This window comes from Lolium rigidum, chromosome 4 (genome assembly GCF_022539505.1).
Source record: "Lolium rigidum isolate FL_2022 chromosome 4, APGP_CSIRO_Lrig_0.1, whole genome shotgun sequence".
Taxonomy (NCBI): Eukaryota; Viridiplantae; Streptophyta; class Magnoliopsida; order Poales; family Poaceae; genus Lolium; species Lolium rigidum.
In genome coordinates this window covers 106,604,981-106,623,112 of record NC_061511.1, presented here as the reverse complement: position 1 = coordinate 106,623,112, position 18,132 = coordinate 106,604,981, and positions in this window count along the sequence as shown.

Genomic DNA, 18,132 nt, shown 5'->3' with positions numbered 1-18,132 from the left:
TCACTAGTAGGAAAACCCTTATAGGCGAAGCTTAGTTCTGTGGCGCACCGTTTTGAGTGCGCCACAGAAACTTATTTTGTGGCGCACGAGACTGTGTGCGCCACAAAACTAGCTTATTTTTGTGGCGCATTGCTGAACCCTGCGCCACAGAAACTATGTAGGGCCCACATCCTGGCACTCCCAATTATTAGCGTAGGTATTTCTGTGGCGCACACGGCCTGCTGCGCCACAGAAATAACTATTTCTGTGGCGCACTTGCTCTGGTGCGCCACGGGGTTGTTGATTCCGTGGCGCACTTGAGCTGGTGCGCCACGAAATAGGGGAACTTATATTATCCCCGTACCCCTCCCCGCGCCCTCATCCCCTCTACCGCCGCGCCGCCTCTCTCCCTTCTCCCCCTCCGATCCGTACCCAGGCGCGCCGCCATGGTCGTCGCCGTCGCCATCGCCGTCGCCGCCGCCTTCCTCCGCGAGGGGCGCATGCCCCCACGCTCCACCCATCCCCGCCACCGGCAGCACATGCCGGCTGCGGCGTGGAGGAGGAGGGGCCAAGGCGTGCGGGGAGGAGGGTCCGGCGCCGCCGCATCAAGGAGGAGGCCGAGCCGCCGCGTCCTCCACCTCCTCCACCCCTGCCATCGTCGTCAAACTCCTCCTCCACCCCTGTTTTCGGTGAGCTCCACCTCTGCCCTCCCCTCCCTCTTCCTCTCCCGCGCGAGCACAAGGTGCTCGATGAAATGCTCTGGATGTTGTTTCTGCGTGCGCTGAGGGAAGGTGCTTGAGCGGCCGGCGTAGTGCTGAGAGAGCTATCTCCATGGATTTATCCGGTACTCCTCCTCCGGGAGTCACGGCTGGTAAAAAAATCGACTTTTTCAGCCAACATTGGGAAGAAGAGTCGGAGTGGAATTGGGCATAGCGCATACCTATTCCTCAGATGGCGACTAGAGTTGACAGGGGACAAGGGAGTGCAGCCTGAGCTGCGCCGAAGAAGGGTGTTGCCGTGGAATGCATTGTTGTTGTCTTGGTGCTGCTTGTGATGTTGTTGTTTTGGTGCTTCTTCACATCTGGCCATGCATCCTCTGTTTCTTCAACAGATAACTGAAGCCTACAAAATTGAACAATAATTAGCCATCAAGCTGTCAACTTTATACACCAGTAGCTAGTTCATTCAGTGAAACTGAATCACATATGTTGACAGCATAAATTGGTGCTATGTTTGTCACTTCTTATTAAAAATACACAGCTATAGTTGATTAATTGGTGCTATGTTTGTTACTGATGCTGCTATATTGCTTGATTAATTGGTGCTATGCTTGTCACTTCTTATTAATGAACCATGTGTTGGTGATGATTCGAGTTAAACTAAATGGATTTGATTTGTTTTCCAACCTTTGTTGGAAACAAATCCAAAGTTTGAACCTGTATAAGGTGATGAGGACTTGTTTACTGGTGTGGATTGCTTATGTTATCCAAATAGAGATATTCACAGTAGGGAATCATGTAAATGAATGTCACTATGGCAATTTAATCTTGCGACCGGCTATCATCGGTTTCCTTATTCCAACGATCAGCCTATTGGTTCACCGGGCAAGAAGGCGAACAGTGCAGGGCGCGGGACACACGGCTTGAAGCGCGGCAACACGGCCCGGCATAATGCTGGGCAGGCCGGCACGGTCTTTGCATCAAGGACTCGTTCACCGGACAGCGAAGGACTGGCGTGGTTCTGCGCCGGAGATGCAGATCGGCGTTGTTGTGTCGTCAAGCACCCATTGACGGAACGCCGACCGGGGAAAGGGGGCCCTTCTGCAAAGTATTTGTGTTGACCAACAATGTATAAGGCACATATTATATTTTGTCATTCCATTTGCTTTGAGATTTTCAAAATGCCGATGATTAAAATGTTTGGTCACCGTACACTCGGGGGTGGCGTAAGTGAGCCTGGTAAGATAGCACAAATATCAATCTCTTGTGCATCCTACCTGGCCTCGCTTACACCATCCCTAAATGTTAATATTTGTGTTGACCAACAATGTATGAGGCACTTATTCCATTTTGTCATTCCATTTGCTTTGAGATTTTCAAAATGCCGATGATTAAAATGCTTGGTCACCGTACACTCAGTGGCGGTGTTAGTGAGCCTCGTGTGATTGCACAAATATCAATCTCTTGTGCATCCTACCTGGCTCGCTAACTCCGTCCCGGAATGTTAATATTTGTTTCGACCAACAAAGTATGAGGCCCTTGTCATTCCATTTGCTTTGGTATTTTCAAAATGCCGATGATTAAAATGTTGGTCACCGTACACTTGGGGGTGGCGTAAGTGAGCCTGGTAAGATAGCACAAATATCAATCTCTTGTGCATCGGACTTGGTCTCACTTACGCCATCCCTGAATGTTAATATTTGTGTTGACCAACAATGTATGAGGCACTTATTCCATTTTGTCATTCCATTTGCTTTGACATTTTCAAAATGCCGATGATTAAAATGTTTGGTCACCGTACACTCGGGGGCGGCGTAAGTGAGCCCGGTAAGATAGCACAAATATCAATCTCTTGTGCATCGGACTTGGTCTCACTTACACCGTCCCCGAATGTTAATATTTGTGTTGACCAACAATGTATGAGACATTTATTCCATTTCTCTTGTGCATCGGACTTGTTGGTCTCACTTTCTTCCATTTTCATCATAGTAGGAACTGGATGAAGGACCCCGATGCAAGCGAGCCTGGTGGGTAGAGATGACGGAGCAAAGGAGGAACCGGATGAAGACTACTTTGTATCTCGAAATTGTGAATTTTGTATGAATTAAGAGTTGTATGCAAAACATTTGACACTTGCCACTATATATGTATCTCGATCGGGCTCTAAGTAATGTGATGATGATGTCTATGTTATATCCGTGCAATGTACATGATATTTATATTATATCTGAATGTTGCTTGTATATAACTTCGTGTATACGTGTATACGTATTGTCTGTCTATAAACTGCATGTGTATAGCAGGCAGCACAAAATCGTGTATAATACAAGCAAATTCCGTGGCGCACTAAAAACAAATTCTGTGGCGCACGCTTTTCTGTGGCGCACCTAAGAACAAGTGCGCCACAGAAACCTTAATTCTGTGGCGCATGGGCAGGTGCGCCACAAAAACCTTATTTTTGTGGCGACGTTTCTGTGGCGCATCTCCCATGCGCCACAGAATCCATTTTTCGTGCGACACTGATGAGGCTTTTCCTACTAGTGAGTCTTCCAAAATACCTAGCAGCACATCAATCAGGAAGAAGAGCACATGACCTTAAAATATTGCAGTGACATGTAAGCATAGTTTCAGCATAAAAAAGGTGAATCATATCATATAAGGAAAAAAAGTATTTTAGATTCATTTATACATCCATGGTCAGCACCGCATGGGCACGTCGAGGAAAACCCAGTTGTAAAGCTAAAATACTTATATACATAATTGTTAAAGCTTGCTACAAAATCAGGAATTTGGGTATAAAAAAGATATTGCATAGCAATTTTTGTGATCTAATCTCTAAATAAAAAGTTCCTTCATAAGAATGATTAAATTATTTTGTTGCAGAGATCTCTACTGCAAATAAGATATATCCTTTAAAAAATCAGTTTTAGTGCTTGGACCTGCAGGCATGACATATCCTGACATGAGATTTGATTTTCTAAAGCAAAAGCAATTTCATTTGAACAACTATGATTGGCGTGGAATACACCGGTGTAACTTCACTAAATAGAAAAGGTCTGCTAGAGATGACAAAACGAACATACATGCATGCTTTTTCAGTTTGATACAATCTTCCTTACTGATTATTCTTATGATTTCAACACATGGAAACTTCGCTGCCATTTATAGTGCATATAAAAGGGAACCTACAGAATTTGAGAGCACAAAGTATAAGGCTCGACGAAGCTGATCTTGATCTCCCAAGTTGAGCTTCCACTGTTAATCTAGTTGTTCTCCGCATATACATGAAAGTTATAGCCAAGTAAAAAAACAATTATACCTGATCTGAAAGAGCTATGAAAGAGGATTTCTGTAACTAAGCACGTAAAAGATGATCTTATTCCTAGCTAAAAAAATAGCCCAGATCTGATTGCAAAAGAAGACTCATCACTTGGCTACGGTAAGCAAAAGACTACTTATGGCATCACGAAACCATTTGTGTTTAACTTGCAAGAGAAAAGGTAGAGAGTTGGTTTGGTTTGGCTGATTGAATTTGACGTACGTGGAGCAGGCGCTGCGGCAGGGTAGTCTGGTAGCGGGGGAGAAATTCTTGTTGCTGCCGCGATGCGGCGACGGCTCTTGGTCTCCTAGATCTGCAACTCAGCCAACATACACAAAAAATTCAGAAAAGAAACTGGACGATACATTGGAAAACGGGGATCGAAAGCTCGTGGTCGACCTTGGCTGGCAGCCTCCTCGCCGGCGCTGCTCCTCCCCGCCACTTCCGTGATAGCATCAGCTCGACGCGGATGTCAGCGACCACACAGGATGCACCTCACCAGCATCTTGTGCCGGCCAAGCCCCGGCCGACCTCGCCGCCTCTGCCTCGTCGCCCAAGCAGCGCTGCCTGCTGCCGCCTACCTCCTGCCTCAGTGCTTGGCTCCACCGCCCCGAGTCGTAGATTGCCAACTACCTGAAGCGCCTCTCGACGCCAGGCCGTAGCGCCCGTCCCTCTATCTCCGCTTGAAGGGATCAGGCGAGGCGAGAAGCTCCGGCGGCGGAAGCCGGTGAATGTGTAGGGGATTGGCGGGTGGAGGATGTGGAGCTCGTCCGGACGCTGGGCACATCGCTCTTTGCGCCGTCGCCGCGAACGTCCGCGACGGCTGCACCTCACCAGCAGCTTGTCACGGTCAGGCTCCGGCCGAACTCACTGCCGGCCGCCGTTCCCCGCCGCCTCTACCTCGTCGTCCAAGCAGCGGCACCTGCTGCTGCCTCAGGGCCTGGCACCACCGCCCCGCGCTGTACCGCCTGAAGCGATTGTCAATGCCAGTCCCTCTATCCTCCATTGGAAGAGAATTAGGAAAGGAGAGGAGCTCCTGCAGGGAGCGTAGGGGATTGTCAGGGAGGAGCTCGCGAGTCGCGATAGTGGGGAAGATAATGAGGAAGAGAGAGAGAGCCGGGAGGAAACCAAGAACGGTATGGCACGTGATTTCTCCAGTCAGAGGCCATCCGGTGAGACAAAAGTAGTCAAAGCGGTTTGAAAAGAAGCTAGAGCCACCCAGACAACAAGAAAACACACTGAAACAAAGGGAAAAAACCTTAGAAAATTGCAAAGACTGCACCAAAAATACATCATGGTAATCAGCCACATACGCGTCCACCCATCCGTAGTTTCAAAATTAATACAAGATTTTGAGAAAAAAGATGTTGGTTACACTTTAATATAGTAGTTATTGAAGTTGATAAACAAGGTCTAGACATATTTAAACCAGACAAATCATATATCTACCCCCTAACCCTAAACTCTGTCTTGTAAAGTCAAGCATGAAGAGAAGTGGTTTAATTTGGGTTTCAAGCATGGAAATTTCAAGAACCCCCCAAAAGCTTCATTTTAGAGTGACCAAGAAGGATCCACGCCGGGCTTACCTTTTATTTTCATGTTTTAAACTTGTTCAAATCTTGGTCAAACCTAGGATTTGAATAAGATTAAAATGGGCATAAAATTCGAAAAAAATTGAAAAACCAAAGCACATAGCCTTCTTATGTCATATAGTAAGCACTCAAGTTGATAAACAAGATCTAGACATGTCAAACCAGAAAAATCATGTATCTACCCCTAACCTTAAACTTTGTCATATGAAGTCAAGCACGAAGAGAAGTCGTTTTGGGTTTCAAACATGGAAATTTTAAAAGCCTTCCCATAAGCTTCGTTTTGGAGTGACTAAGAAGGATGCAGGCTTACCTTTTCATTTTCATGATTTAAACTTGTTTAAATCTTGGTTAAACCTAGGATTTGACCAAGATCAAAGCATGAAAATTCTGAAAAAATCAGAAAAAGAAAACCAAAGCACATAGTAATTTTTTTGAAAGGAATACGGTAAGGGAAGCCCCTACAGTGTTTTTTTATAATAAGAACCCAATTCTGCGCCTGTGGGGACTTGAACCTGGGTGGCTGGGTTGTACATCCACTTCCCTAACCGAATGAGCTAGGCTCACTTCTTTGCACATAGTATTCTTATGTCATATAGTAAGCATTCAAGTTGATAAACAAGGTATAAACATATTCAAAACAGACAAATCATGTATCTACCTCCTAACCCTAAACTCTGTTTTATGAAGTCGATCAAGCATGAAGAGAAGTGGTTTTGGGTTTCAAACATGGAAATTTCAAGAACCTCCCAAAAGCTTCATTTTAGAGTGACAAAGAAGGATCCAGGCTTACCTTTTCATTTTCATGATTTAAACTTGTTCAAATCTTGGTCAAACTTAGGATTTGACCAAGATTCAAATGGGCATAAAATTACTTAGAAAAATCATGTACGTATCTACCCCTAACCCTAAACTCTGTCATATGAAGTCAAGCACGAAGCGAAGTGGTTTTGTGTTTCAAACATGGAAATTTCAAAAACCTCAACTCCTGAAGCTTCATTTTAGAGTGACTAAGCAGGATCCAGGCTTACCTTTTATTTTCATGTTTTAAACTTGTTCAAATCTTGGTCAAACCTTGGATTTTACCAAGATTCAAATGGGCATAAAAATACTTAGAAAAATCATGTACGTATCTACCCCTAACCCTAAACACTATCTTACGAAGTCAAGCATGAAGAGAAGTGGTTTTGGGTTTCAAACATGGAAATTTCAAAAACCTCCCAAAAGCTTCATTTTAGAGTGACTAAGAAGGATCCATGCTTACATTTTATTTTAATGTTTTAAACATGTTCAAATCTTGGTCAAACCGTACATAGGATTTGACCAAGAATCAAATGGGCATAAAAATTCAAAAAAATGAAAAACCAAAGCACATAGCCTTCTTATGTCATATAGTAAGCACTCAAGTTGATAAACAAGGTCTAGACATATTCAATCCAAAAAATAATGTATCTACCCCTAACCCTAAACTTTGTCTTATGAAGTCAAGCACGACGAGAAGTTGTTTTGGGTTTCAAACATGGAAATTTCAAAAACCTTCCCAAAAGCCTCATTTTGGAGTGACTAAGAAGGATGCAGGCTTACCTTTTCATTTTCATGTTTTACACTTGTTCAAATCTTGGTCAAACCTTGGATTTTACCAAGATTCAAATGGGCATAAAAATACTTAGAAAAATCATGTACGTATCTACCCCTAACCCTAAACTCTATCTTACGAAGTCAAGCATGAAGAGAAGTGGTTTTGGGTTTCAAACATGGAAATTTCAAAAACCTCCCAAAAGCTTCATTTTAGAGCGACTAAGAAGGATCCATGCTTACATTTTATTTTAATGTTTTAAACATGTTCAAATCTTGGTCAAACCGTACCTAGGATTTGACCAAGAATCAAATGGGCATAAAAATTCAAAAAAATGAAAAACCATAACACATAGCCTTCTTATGTCATATAGTAAGCACTCAAGTTGATAAACAAGGTCTAGACATATTCAAACCAGAAAAATCATGTATCTACCCATAACCCTAAACTTTGTCTTACGAAGTCAAGCACGACGAGAAGTCGTTTTGGGTTTCAAACATGGAAATTTCAAAAACCTTCCCAAAAGCCTCATTTTGGAGTGACTAAGAAGGATACATGCTTACCTTTTCATTTTCATGTTTTAAACTTGTTTAAATCTTGGTTAAACCTAGGATTTGAACAAGATCAAATGGGCATAAAAATTCAGAACAAATAAAAAAATGAAAACCAAAGCACATAGTATTCTTATGTCATATAGTAAGCATTCAAGTTGATAAACAAGGTCTAAACATATTCAAACCAGACAAATCATGTATCTACCCACTAAACCTAAACTCTGTCTTATGAAGTCGATCAAGCATGAAGAGAAGTGGTTTTGGGTTTCAAACATAGAAATTTCAAAAACCTCCCAAATGCTTCATTTTAGAGTGACTAAGAAGGATGCAGGCTTACCTTTTCATTTTCATGTTTTAAACTTGTTTAAATCTTGGTCAAACCTTGGATTTTACCAAGATTCAAATGGGCATAATAATACTTAGAAAAATCATGTACGTATCTACCCCTAACCCTAAACTCTATCTTACGAAGTCAAGCACGAAGTCAAGTCATATATATAGTAAGCATTCAAGTTGATAAACAAGGTCTAGACATATTCAAACCATACAAAATCATGTATCTACCCCTAACCCTAAACTCTGTCTTATGAAGTCAAGCATGAAGAGAAGTGGTTTTGGGTTTCAAACATGGAAATTTCAAAAACCTCCCAAAAGCTTCATTTTAGATCGACTAAGAAGGATCCATGCTTACATTTTATTTTGATGTTTTAAACATGTTCAAATCTTGGTCAAACCGTACCTAGGATTTGACCAAGAATCAAATGGGCATAAAAATTCAAAAAAAAAGAAAAACCATAGCACATAGCCTTCTTATGTCATGTAGTAAGCACTCAAGTTGATAAACAAGGTCTAGACTTATTCAAACCAGAAAAATCATGTATCTACCCCTAACCCTAAACTTTGTCTTATGAAGTCGATCAAGCATGAAGAGAAGTGGTTTTGGGTTTCAAACATGGAAATTTGAAAAACCTCCCAAATGCTTCATTTTAGAGTGACTAAGAAGGATGCAGGCTTACCTTTTCATTTTCATGTTTTAAACTTGTTTAAATCTTGGTCAAACCAAGGATTTGACTGTGGGGACCCGGACTAGAAGTCCGAAACACCCGTTATGCATACACATTCACGATCCCATGATCAGTGTGTCGTGAAAGCATAACCGAACTGGTATCAAATACATCATCCATAACAGTACCGAATAAAAAGATTACAACAGGTCACATGACCAATACTTACATAAGAGCCGCAATGGCAGGAGATCAACAGTCACACAGCGGAAATACTTCAGATGAAAGCGCTCGCATGGCCCAAGTCATGCCATAACCCTACAGGCAACTGACTGGGAAGACATTCCTACCTCGCATAGACGTCGTCAGCTTCTTCTTCATCTGTCGAACTCCACCAAGTCTGGCCAAGTAAATAGCCAGGGACAAAGCCATGAGTACATTATGAGTTGTACTCGCAAACCACCTTAGAGAGAAGTAAAGGATATGCAATTTGGCAGTAGCAAGGAACAGGCACTAAACTAAGGCGACAAGGAGCGAGAGGTGGTTCCTCTCGAGAGCATGAAATATCTGTATCTTTGTTGAAAACTGTTTGTAAATCATTTTATTTGCAGACTAATAGGTAAGGGTGACCCAATTTCCTTTCCGACCATCTCATATGGCCATCACCTTTTCAACTTTCTACCGTACCTCGCAGGTAGTTTTCCACCAGTCCCACTGGCGTCACTTTCCCAATTCAATATTTTTAGAAAACACTTATATAAAACCAAACTCTTCAGGCTAAGCAACAGCCTTTCCGACCGTCCATAACCGCGGACACGGCTATTCGAATAGTTTTCACTCTGCAGAGGTTGTACACTTTCCCCACAAGATCCGGATACTCATCGTGTGGGCATCATCCCTGCATAATAAACTATGCCACGACAAATACTCGATCGTAGTTTTTCGCTTGCTCGCCTTAGCCTAAGACATGCCGCCCAGAGTTGTACCTCCCAACACCAGAGCCCGAGAGGTCGTTTACCTGGGAGTAGCAAATTCCCCGACCAGCTCGACCCTCCGGAATGCCGCGACCATGTGCGGGGCATTATTCAATGGGAGCTCATAGGTTGTACCCCTGCCATCGATACGCAATGGAAAGGCGTTCCCAGTTCGTCGGGAAGGCCACGGTCGAAAGGTGTCCATGCTCGGACTACCCCTTACATTTGCAGGACCCAAACTAAGGCGAGACAAACTACTACACTACGCCCCGTGCCCACTTTGGGGTAATGTGGTTGCACTTTTTTTTCAGTCCGGGTGAGTACTTAGGCGCTAAAGTTTTCAAAAACATTTTCTTTTCTCCACTTGCCTCCAGCAAATATTCCTTCCATAAGAAGTTCTTCCTTTTAAAAAGTCACACTTGGGCAGCGCTACCCCATTCCAAGGTTTTCGAAAACTTTATTTCAGAAAAACAGTTTTCATAATCATTTTTCTAGGGTTCCCACCTATAGTCCAACTCTTCTTCGAAAAATGGCGACAAGGATGACAAGGTGATAAGCACCATATCACTAATAGAGGTGTGGTAAGTAGGTACCAACTAGGGCTTCACCCTAAGGGTGGATTAGTAAAACTCCGGGTGGCACTAACCACCGGCAAATAAATAGAAGACATGCACTTTAATAAAACCTGTAATAATGCAAGAATAAGATATATAGGATCAGAGATGCATCAAGAGGTGGCTTGCCTTTGTTGGCTATATGTCCCTGGACTTCATCTTCATGAATCATCAGCTCTTTCTTCCTCTTCGAAATCCTCACCAAGATCCTCTCCTTCTCCGATAGCGTTTGCATTCTAACGTCGCAAAAGAAAAGGCAAACAATCAGCACATAGCCATAGCAACAAACAACACAACAACACACAACAGCCAACCACTAAATCACAGACACTAAACACATCAAATAATAGCACATAGGGCAAAATGGTTATTTTGCTAAAAAGGCTCTGCCTCACAACAAAACATAATCTACATAATTAAAGGTGGTCAATGACCTTTGGAGACCACCAATAGGGTTCTGGTGTCAAGGTTCATTAAAAAGCACTTTAAACAAAAACAACAAAATTTCCCTATGGGTAAAATAAGCACTAGCATCAAATTAACAAGCCACTCTAGAACAATGCACACAAATTTTAGATAAAATCACAGAGAGTAAAGCTTGATTTTATAAAGCTACAGAAATTGGATTCGCTAAATTTGGATTTTTAAAACAATAGATATGATTTTTATAAAACCAGAAATGACTTAGGAACCATTTAAATGGCCTAAATCTTTCTGTAAGTCACAAAAATGCATGCAGCATACCTAATGAAAGCTAAAAACATTTAGAACACACTTGCATAAGAATCACATGCAAATAAACTTTTAATTAATTTAGAAAATTTAAATAAGACAGAAACCAGAGCCAATCAAAAACTAGGCACACCAGTATCAGAGTATCATCAACCAGAGCCAATTATACCCTTTGATAGCTAATGCCAAATGTGATCTAACCCCACTGGTTTGGCATTTTTCTGATTTGTAAATTAATTTACAAAAATCAGACACTGAAAAGGTGTTCTGTTTCAGAAATAATTCCACCAGGCCTAATCTACAATTCTAAAAAACTTCTACTTTGGCACAGAAATACCATAACATTATGCCTACCATTAGCCCTTGGATTTGCTTCAATATCATGTGTACTTTTTGAACTAAAAATCAGAGAAGAGCTCTCTGGACAAATTTTAATTTGCTGACCAAACAAAATCTAGGAAGCTTTTGCATGTGGGAGCAGTGCCAAAATAAAGGTATATACTTCTACTTCACAACAAAATCAACCTCATGCAGAAAGGTTTTATAAATCTCACATACCAAATAAAATACTCAATCAGACACATTTTATGTTTTTATTTATCAGTACATATTAACAGCACTAAATCACATGCATGCAATTATTTGTGGTAGATATTTTGTTTACGAGCACACAGAAATTTGAATCATTTAATTTGAATCAACTATGAATTTACAACATTTGGAAACCTACAGATCTATTTACTGGAGGGAATTTGGAGTTTAATTCCTAAATCTAAACGGGCCGAAGCTTGCTGGGCTCGGCCAGATTTGGCCCAGGAGCAGCACCGCAGCGCGGGAGAGAGGATTTGAACGGCGGGGCTGGCGTGGAGGCCGCGCTGGCGTGCGGGGCCCGCCGGGCTGCAGGCATGCAAGGGCCAGGCCCATGCGGCCGGGTCCAGGGATGCATGCATCCGCTGGATGCAGATCCCACGGCCCGCGCTCGTTTCATCCGCAGATAGAAGAACGGCGGCGCTGCCGTGGTGTGCGCGACGGAGAGATAGAGAGAGTGGCTCACCGAGGGGAGGGGAGGTCGAGGGCGACGGTGGCGACGTGGAGGACGGCTCGTCTGCGTCGCGCGCGTGCAGGACTGTATTCCAGCCGTCGGTGAGGCCGTGCACGAGCTCGAGTACGGGGACGGGTCGCTCGGATGACGGAGTCGACACAGAGGCGAGGCGAAGGACTCGGGCGACGGAGAGGAGGTGGCAGGCGGTGCGGCGGGTGCACGGAGACCTGCGTCGCTCGTCTTGGACGTGCTCGGGCGACGCCCAGACGTCGGCAAAGACGTGGACGACGCGGCGGCGGAGACGGGCAGCTCGGGGAGGAGGAAGGCGATGCAGAGACGCGCGGAGAAGGCGCAGGGGTGAGGCGGCGCAGCACGCCCAGGCTGCCTCGGATGCGCGGGCTCGAGGCTGACTGCGCGGCCGCGGTTGTCGACGACGACGATGGACGTGCCGTGGACAGAGTTTGACGGCGACGTCGGCGACCTTCTGCTAACCCCCTTGGGCTCGGGGAGAACGGACGAAACGCGGGAGACGCGCAGCGACGTGCGGTGCTGCAGGTCGCTGGCGCGGACGGAGTCAGCATCCGCGCGTGCACGGGCTGAGCCTCGTCGACGGAGACTTTCCGACGAGTCCTCGTTCGCTCACCGGATCGAGAGGGAGATGAAACGAGCTTCGCTCCAGGAGTTCTCTGAGAGGGAGAGGTGGGGCGAACGAAGTGGTGTGGGAGGGTTTGGAGGGGTTCGGCCAGCTCAAATAGTCAGGGAGAGGGAGGAAGGAACGGGAACGCGTCTCCCGTCCTGGTTCGGGGCGGCGGGCGTGGCCATGAAGAAAGGGACGAAGAGAGGGGCGGGGGCTGCGCCGGGTACGCCAATGAGGTGAGGCGGTAACGCTGGCGAGAGGACAGGTGAGGGGGAGGTCGGAAGAAACGGAGAGGCTGCGACAAACTATCGCCCACCACGTGCTCGACGAAGGGTCGGCTCCCAATGCACGGGCTTGTGGTGCCAAGGGGAAACGGACAACGACGAGGGCGTGATGGCGTGTGTTTCACACGTTCGTTGGGCAACCCCAAGAGGAAGGTATGATGAGCACAGCAGCAAGTTTTCCCTCAGAAAGAAACCAAGGTTTATCGAACCAGGAGGAGCCAAGAAGCACGTTGAAGGTTGATGGCAGCGGGATGTAGTGCGGCGCAACACCGGAGATTCCGGCGCCAACGTGGAACCTGCACAACACAACCAAAGTACTTTGCCCCAACGAAACGGTGAGGTTGTCAATCTCACCGGCTTGCCGTAACAAAGGATTAACCGTATTGTGTGGAAGATGATTGTTTGCGAGAGAAAACAGTAAAAACAAGTATTGCGAGTAGATTGTATTTCGATAAAGAGAATTGGACCGGGGTCCACAGTTCACTAGAGGTGTCTCTCCCATAAGACGAACAGCATGTTGGGTGAACAAATTACAGTTGGGCAATTGACAAATAAAGAGAGCATGACAATGCACATACATATCATGATGAGTATAGTGAGATTTAATTGGGCATTACGACAAAGTACATAGACCGCCATCCAACTGCATCTATGCCTAAAAAGTCCACCTTCGGGTTATCATCCGAACCCCCTCCGAGTATTAAGTTGCAAAGCAACGGACAATTGCATTAAGTATGGTGCGTAATGTAATCAACAACTACATCCTTAGACATAGCATCAATGTTTTATCCCTAGTGGCAACAGCACAACACAACCTTAGAACTTTTCATCACTCGTCCCAGGTGTCAATGCGAGGCATGAACCCACTATCGAGCATAAGTACTCCCTCTTGGAGTTAAAAGTAAAAACTTGGCCGAGCCTCTACTAGAAACGGAGAGCATGCAAGATCATAAACAACACATAAGCATAACTTTGATAATCAACATAACAAGTATTCTCTATTCATCGGATCCCAACAAACGCAACATATAGGATTACATATAGATGATCTTGATCATGATAGGCAGCTCACAAGATCCGACAATGATAGCACAATGGGGAGAAGACAACCATCTAGCTACTGCTATGGACCCATAGTCCAGGGGTAGACTACTCACTCATCACTCCGGAGGCGACCATGGCGGTGTAGAGTCCTCCGGGAGATGATTCCCCTCTCCGGCAGGGTGCCGGAGGCGATCTCCGAGGATCCCCCGAGATGGGATCGGCGGCGACGGCGTCTCGGTAATGTTTTCCGTATCGTGGCTCTCGGTGCTGGAAGTTTCGTCACGGAGGCTTTAAGTAGGCGGAAGGGCAAGTCGAGAGGGGGCACGGGGGCCCCGGATGACGAGGCGGCGCGGCCAAGGGGGGGGCCGCGCCGCCTAGGGTTTGGCTCCCTCGTGGCCCCACTTCCTTTCGTCTTCGGACTTCCGGAAGCTTCGTGAGAAAATAGGCCTCTCGGGCTTTTATTTCGTCCAATTCCGAGAATATTTCTTTACTAGGATTTCTGAAACCAAAAACAACGAAAACAACAATCGGCACTTCGGCATCTTGTTAATAGGTTAGTTCCAGAAAATGCACGAATATGACATAAAGTGTGCATAAAACATGTAGATAACATCAATAATGTGGCATGAAACACAAGAAATTATCGATACGTTGGAGACGTATCAGCATCCCCAAGCTTAGTTCTGCTTGTCCCGAGCAGGTAAAACGATAACAAAGATAATTTCTGGAGTGACATGCCATCATAATCTTGATCATACTATTTGTAAAGCATATGTAGAGAATGCAGCGATCAAAACAATGTGTATGACATGAGTAAACAAGTGAATCATAAAGTAAAGACTTTTCATGAATAGCACTTCAAGACAAGCATCAATAAGTCTTGCATAAGAGTTAACTCATAAAGCAATAATTCAAAGTAAAGGTATTGAAGCAACACAAAAGAAGATTAAGTTTCAGCGGTTGCTTTCAACTTGTAACATATATATCTCATGGATATTGTCAACATAGAGTAATATAATAAGTGCAATAAGCAAGTATGTAGGAATCAATGCACAGTTCACACAAGTGTTTGCTTCTTGAGGTGGAGAGAAATAGGTGAACTGACTCAACATTGAAAGTAAAAGAATGGTCCTCATAGAGGAAAAGCATCGATTGCTATATTTGTGCTAGAGCTTTGATTTTGAAAACATGAAACAATTTTGTCAACGGTAGTAATAAAGCATATGCATCATGTAAATTATATCTTATAAGTTGCAAGCCTCATGCATAGTGTACTAATAGTGCCCGCACCTTGTCCTAATTAGCTTGGACTACCTGGATTATCACCGCAATACATATGCTTTAACCAAGTTTCACAAAGGGGTACCTCTATGCCGCCTGTACAAAGGTCTAAGGAGAAAGCTCGCATTTGGATTTCTCGCTTTTGATTATTCTCAACTTAGACATCCATACCGGGACAACATAGACAACGAGATAATGGACTCCTCTTTTAATGCTTTAAGCATTTGACAACAATTAATTCTTTTCTCATTAGAGATTTGAGGATGTTTGTCCAAAACTGAAACTTCCACCATGAATCATGGCTTTAGTTAGCGGCCCAATGTTCTTCTCTCACAATATGCATGCTCAAACCATTCAACTCAGTGTAGATCGCCCTTACTTCGGACAAGACGAACATGCATAGCAACTCACATGAAATTCAACAATGAGTTGATGGCGTTCCCCAGTAAACATGGTTATCGCACAACAAGCAACTTAATAAGAGATAAAGTGCATAATTACATATTCAATACCACAATAGTTTTTAAGGCTATTTTGTCCCATGAGCTATATATTGCAAAGGTGAATGATGGAATTTTAAAGGTAGCACTCAAGCAATTTACTTTGGAATGGCGGGAAAATACCATGTAGTATAGGTAGGTATGGTGGACACAAATGGCATAGTGGTTGGCTCAAGTATTTTGGATGCATGAGAAGTATTCCCTCTCGATACAAGGTTTAGGCTAGCAAGGTTATTTGAAACAAACACAAGGATGAACGGTACAGCAAAACTCACATAAAAGACATATTGTAAACATTATAAGACTCTACACCGTCTTCCTTGTTGTTCAAACTCAATACTAGAAATTATCTAGACCTTAGAGAAACCAAATATGCAAACCAAATTTTAGCATGCTCTATGTATTTCTTCATTAATGGGTGCAAAGCATATGATGCAAGAGCTTAAACATGAGCACAACAATTGCCAAGTATCACATTACCCAAGACATTTATAGCAATTACTACATGTATCATTTTCCAATTCCAACCGTATAACAATTTAACGAAGGAGAAACTTCGCCATGAATACTATGAGTAGAAACCAAGGACATATTTGTCCATATGCTACAGCGGAGCGTGTATCTCTCCCATAAAGTGAATGCTAGGATCCATTTTATTCAAACAAAACAAAAAAAAACAAACCGACGCTCCAAGAAAAAGCACATAAGATGTGGCCGAATAAAAATATAGTTTCAGGGGAGGAACCTGATAATTTGTTGATGAAGAAGGGGATGCCTTGGGCATCCCCAAGCTTAGACGCTTGAGTCTTCTTGATATATGCAGGGGTGAACCACCGGGTGCATCCCCAAGCTTAGAGCTTTCACTCTCCTTGATCATATTGCATCATACTCCTCTCTTGACCCTTGAAAACTTCCTCCACACCAAACTCGAAACAACTCATTAGAGGGTTAGTGCACAATATAAATTGACATATTCAGAGGTGACACAATCATTCTTAACACTTCTGGACATTGCATAATGCTACTGGACATTAGTGGATCAAAGAAATTCATCCAACATAGCGAAAGAGGCAATGCGAAATAAAAGGCAGAATCTGTCAAAACAGAACAGTTCGTATTGACGAATTTTAAAATGGCACCAGACTTGCTCAAACGAAAATGCTCAAATTGAATGAAAGTTGCGTACATATCTGAGGATCATGCTCGTAAATTGGCGTAATTTTCTGAGCTACCTACAGGGAGGTGGACCCAGATTCGTGACAGCAAAGAAATCTGGAACTGCGCAGTAATCCAAATCTAGTACTTACTTTTCTATCAACGGCTTAACTTGGCACAACAAAACTCAAAACTAAGATAAGGAGAGGTTGCTACAGTAGTAAACAACTTCCAAGACACAAAATAAAAACCAAGTACTGTAGCAAAATAACACATGGGTTATCTCCCAAGAAGTTCTTTCTTTATAGCCATTAAGATGGGCTCAGCAGTTTTAATGATGCACTCGCAAGAAATAGTATTTGAAGCAAAAGAGAGCATCAAGAGGAAAATTCAAAACACATTTAAGTCTAAAATGCTTCCTATGCATAGGAATCTTGTAAATAAACAAGTTCATGAAGAGCAAAGTAACAAGCATAGGAAGATAAAACAAGTGTAGCTTCAAAAATTTCAGCACATAGAGAGGTGTTTTAGTAACATGAAAATTTCTACAACCATATTTTCCTCTCTCATAATAATTTTCAGTAGCATCATGAGCAAACTCAACAATGTAACTATCACATAAAGCATTCTTATCATGAGTCTCATGCATAAAATTATTACTCTCCACGTAAGCATAATCAATTTTATTAGTTGTAGTGGGAGCAAATTCAACAAAGTGGCTATCATCATATATAGGAGGCATATTGTAATCATAAAAGAAAATTTTCTCCTCAATGCTTGGGGGACTAAAAGGATCCTGCTCATCAGAGCCAGCTTCCCCAAGCTTAGAATTTTCCATAGCATTAGCAACAATGGTGTTCAAAGCATCCATAGTAATAACATTCCCATTAGCATGCATATAAAGTTCCATGGGTTTTTAATTCTCTCTTCAAACACATCATGTCCTAATTCAAGATAAAGTTCATAAAGATCTCTCATATTTTTGTTGTTTTCCATTATGCTTAACTAGTGAAATAAAAACAAGCATGATATTAAGTAAAGTAAAACAAGTAACTAATTTTTGTGTGTTCTTGATATAGAAAACAAGATAGCAAATAAAGTAAAACTAGCAACTAATTTTTTTGTATTT